The 5256-nt window shown below is 30.6% G+C and overlaps 1 long non-coding RNA gene across 1 annotated transcript; it reads left to right on the forward strand.

The window, feature by feature from the left end:
• The first annotated feature begins 363 nt into the window (after positions 1 to 363).
• On the forward strand, positions 364 to 3381 carry LOC142612902 (uncharacterized). The gene is made up of 3 exons (XR_012840196.1): positions 364 to 408; positions 2424 to 2499; positions 3283 to 3381. It is a non-coding gene; the product is annotated as an uncharacterized LOC142612902 (long non-coding RNA).
• Positions 3382 to 5256: the final 1875 nt, after the last annotated feature.

Here is a 5256-nt window from a genome sequence, read left to right on the forward strand (position 1 = left end):
TGCTGGCCGGTGGCGTGGTGGTGGCAAGGTGGATTTCTGGGTTTTTCTTTTTTGGAACAGAGTTTCTCTGAGAGGAAATTTTGTTGGGTATATATTTTAATGCGTAAATATATTATTTTAATGAGTAGAATAGTAAAATAGAAGTTTTGATGTTGGGTGTAATAAAGAATGGTATTGTATAATTGATAAAGTAGCTTTTGGATGGTAAAATAGGATAAAATTAGGAAAAATGAATATAGATGCTCTTAGCCGCTTTCCAGGTATTGTCTCTTTCTCTCTTCTCTCATTTGTGTTTTCGATTTTTTTTTCCTTTTCTTCTTATTCGTATTAATGTTAGTAGAGTTGGTTCGCTTTTCAATTTTTTTTACAGATTTGATATTAAAGTTTGCTCCAATCAGTGGGACCTAGGTATGATTTTTCTTTTTTTATTTTGTTTTTGTAATTAAATTAATAAATATATAATATAATAAATCAAAGATGGAGTTGGGATTTAGCTACCATACTATATGCCTTAATTGCTTATGGTTTCTTTTCTTTTTTGGGTAATTAATGCTTATGGTACCATTTCATTCCAACTTAAGCCTAGACAATCCTTCTGCTTATATATTTCATTGACTCTGAAAAAACAAATTGCTTATATATTTGACAATTGCGCCCAAAAAAAAAAATATTGTTTGACAGGGTCCTTTAAAATGTGTTTGTATTCATTACTGTGTGGAAATTTCAAGAAACTCTAGAATTTGATAACTATTTATAAAAAAGGCACAATTTTTTGACTAAAGGTTCTGCCTTTGTACTATCTAAAACCCTTAATGTAAATATTGGGGAAAATTTTCTAAATCCCTCAATGTCTATGTGTGAATTAAAATGAGTGACTACCAAGCAATAGTAATATTACTGAAACAAAAAAACAAAAAAAAATTGGTAAGCACCACATAAACACATACACAAAAGAATACCAAATTCTACGTGAAATACCCTCAATTGTAGAGGGAAAAATCACAGGACAACTCTAAAAAATATCCACTGTGAAATAGAAATTACAACTCTCAAGTTTGTGCTAAGCTTGAGTTCACAATAAATTGGATATGCAACAAATAAATCTCAAGGACTAAATACAATCTCACCACAAAATCAGTAACCAAATCTTCCTCTGAATACTCCAACTCTCCCTGGTTGTAGCACTTAAAAACTCCAAGAGAACTCTATCAATTTATCTTCCTTGTGTGTATAACTTGAGCAAAGAAAAATGTCACATTTTTCTTTTTCACTCTCTCACACTCTCACTGTGTATATCTCTATTTCTTTCTTCGAACTGCACCTTAAATGGCTGAATATCTCTTTGTGTTTCCTGCTTACTCTGTGGAACTCACAATACTTCAGCTCTCTCTCAGTGTGTTTCTTCTCACACTCTGGCCGAGTGGCCTTTGTTTGCTTCAGCCAAAAACCAACGTGTCCCACACGCCTCAAGTCATGTCTCATTTAAGGAAGGCTGACTTTTCTACAAGCTTGCAAGACAAGCTCATTTAGAGCTTTGATAAGGTGTGGGCTGGAACCATGGTGCTATGATGCACCTATAAATATATAGTTTGACTCTTGGCAGGAAAAGCATTCCAAAGCTGACATGGGCAGTACTCTTTCAATTGTTTTGTGCGCTATTAAGGTATGTAATTGGATACATCCTCTTTTTATATTGATTCCCCTAATTAATTCACACTTACATGAGGATCTAAAATAGTGACATACTAATATTACAGGGGATCATTAGCTCAAAATTTATACATTATAAGAGCTTAGCATTGACATCTGCAACATTTTTCAGCTATAGCTAAATCTCATTCTTGCGGTTAACCTTCATCTTGACTATCTCAATTTGGTATGATCATGTTTCTCTCAAAATTAATTTTATTAAAGAAATCATTTTAATGGTGCTAAAACTTTGTTACTACGTGTATTAATTCTATAAAAGAAGTCATTTTTATGGTGCTACAACTTTGTTCCTAGATGTGTAACATATAATCAAAAGTCACAAATAAATTAATTGACTAGAGCATTGTATAGTAACTAGTATATAATTTTATTTTACTTTGTTTGAAATCCACTTATGCGCTAGGGTTGGGATACTCAGTAGTTATTATAAGAGCTCTCATGATGCTTGGCATTGGCTTATTTACCTTGTAATTTTTTTTAAAAATAATGGGTATGTTTGAATTGAAAATCTTGTGGTCCAAAATTTCCAAACTTTTTCATTCATTTTCACTTCTCATTGCTTAGTCATTTGATCATTTATTATTTTAATTTTTCTTTTAAAAAATGTTATATTTTTAACTCACTGTTGGGTTCTTGGAGCAACCATAGAGTTCCCTATCCTTTATTTTGTCCCACTTTTTCATTTGATACTTGGATTTGTATTCAACTCAAAGCTATTGCTGGTATTCCTATTAAGCGGGCTAGTTTACAAGAAGTAGCAACCTTGTGAGGAAAGTTGGGTTATACTTGGTAAGTAGTTCACTTCTATTACATCTATGAATTATCATTTATCTTTTTAATAATCTTGTTAGTTGTTTTAATTGTTACAACATGAAAAATTAATGTCTGTAAACTCTCTTGTTGATAATATTTGAATGATGAAAAATATAACTTACTAAATTCAATTGTTAGAGAACTTGTTTAACTCATCGATCCACTTCATCTCAAGTAAAAAAGGGGTTTGTTGAAATTATGATAGGGACATGAAAATGGATAAAATAAAGTTGGATGCATAAAGAAAATGAAGAAGATAATAGTGATGAGGTATATCTGGAAAGTGAATGTATTAGGGTTAATGCAACAATTCAACAAGAAAATGATGAAGACTCAACTTTGTTGCATAGAGATGATGTGACAACAATAAATTTGGGGGCCTTAATAGTTGTTGATGATATATATTTACAACTTGATGAAAGTATGTTCATCAATGATGACTTGTCTAAGGAGGAATGGGATACAAACTCCAACCATGAAGAAGAAATATATAGTGATGATGATGTTTTAAGCTTAAATCAAGAAAAAGATTTATCTAGCAATGATGAATCTATTGGAGATCTTTGGGATGAAGATTAAGTTAAGTTTTGAATCAAGTTAAGTTTTGTTAAATATATAAAGCTTTCATATCTTCTCAGCTATGGTATTTTTGAAAAATAAAAATGTTAAAAATTTTATTTGGATGTTAAAACAATTTTGTATGCATTTTTGTCATCTACTTTAGTTGACCTTTACATTGGTTTATTCTTTTTATTTCAGGTTAAAATGTCGCATGCCTTGGGCTACTGATGATGTTGAGGGGAGATACATTTCATTGCAAGTTTGGTTGTATATCTTCTTGAAGAATTTGTTATTATTTGATTAGTATTTGAGATGGTAGATTTGAATTTGAATTATGTATATAATATTGAACTTGGGTATTGTTTTTCCTTATTAGTAGTTACTGATTGAGCCAATATTGTTAAGCTTAAATGAGTATTTGTGATTGAAAATTTGTGATGTGTGGGATTGTGGTTTATGGTTTATTATTATTTAGGTACCCATGTAAATTTCAAAATGTAAATTTTAAAGAAAAAAAATGTAAAATATTATTAGCGACGACATTGTCATCACTAAAATTTTATCATATCATTAGTGACGACAAACAATATCATCACTAATATGCAATTTTTAGTGATGACATGTTTGTGGTCACTTATATGTCATTATCTGTGACGACAGCAAGCGTCATCGCTAGCTAGTAATGACATATTAGCGACAACAAAAATGTCGTCGTTAATAATAATTTAATAGCGACGACAAATAAATTCGTCACTACTAATGAGCTAGTAGCGACGACATTTCGTCTTGGGGTCTCGAGTTATTTATGACAACAATTGTCACTATTAGCGACGACTTTATCATCGTTAATAGTATTATATTTGCGACGGCATTAATATCGTCACTAAAAAACTTTTTTGTTACAACTTTTGTTTAACGAAAATTAGCGACGACATTTTTCGTCGCCAATATAATTAGCGACGATATTTAAAGCATTAACGACGACTATATGCCGTCGCTAAAGACCAAATTTCTTGTAGTATTCTAAAATTACTTGAATAAGAAGCAATACACACTCATCACGTCACATATTTAGTAACACGTGATGAATTTACAAATATCAATTTCATTACGTAGTATCTTTTTTATTTTACAAATGAGAAAGGATACCTTAAATTCTTGGGCCGAAAAGGAAAAGCCATTCGTGGTACTTAATTTTCAATTTTCATGCAACTTTGTTGGATTTTTTTAATAGCTATATTGTTGATTATTGAGTCATTTCCGGGTAATGGGATCCACTGAAGTTAACGAAAATCAAGAGATTATTAGAGGTTTGTCGGCCGGTGGAGGGTGGGCTCCTGTGTGGAACCCATGAGTAGGATCCACGCCCTCTTACAGTTGAAGTGTTTAAGGTGTAAGTGTTAATGACGAAGGTTAAAGACCATGCATTGCCTAAAGTTTAATTAACCGGCATCCTAGGATATTTATTAATATGTTATTTTGAAAAAAATTTGTTACTACTTTAATAGAAAAAATATATAAATGTATAAAAGAAATCAGCTATTTTTTTCCCTTCAATTTTTTTTTTTTTTAATTTCTAAAACCAATATTTTTAGAATATCCATTAACACACGTGTGTATATATATTTAAAGTTACAAAATAACCATATATTTATAATTTAAGATATATTTGCAATTGTTATTCTTTAAAAGCAAAAATAAATAGGCCAACAATGAAAAACAAAAACAAAAAAAATTTTATCCATAAGATTTCAAAGATCATGAAAATTTTATTTTTTTGAAAATGGAAGTTCACTATTTTACATTTAACTTCAAAATTTTGTTAAATTTTTTTCTTAATTGTGGGAATAGCTAGTAAGGGTCAAAAAATCAATTGCTTACCAATTTAGGGCCCGTTTGGATTGAGAGGGAAGAGAGGGAAAATAGAGAGAAGTAGAGTAAAGTTAAGCTGAAATTAGACTAATTTTTGGTCATTTCTCTACTCTCCCTCCTTCCCTCTTAATCCAAATAGACCATTAATTATAGAGTGGTTATACTTACTCTTTCCATTTCTATTGCAACTATTAACCAAACATTCACCATAAATATTGTTTAAATTAGATTTCACTACAACACCGAATTCATATAACTTTTGAACGGAATCTTTGATTTTGTATAGCAAAAGACAAATTT

Source organism: Castanea sativa, chromosome 10 (genome assembly GCF_040712315.1).
Source record: "Castanea sativa cultivar Marrone di Chiusa Pesio chromosome 10, ASM4071231v1".
Taxonomy (NCBI): domain Eukaryota; kingdom Viridiplantae; phylum Streptophyta; class Magnoliopsida; order Fagales; family Fagaceae; genus Castanea; species Castanea sativa.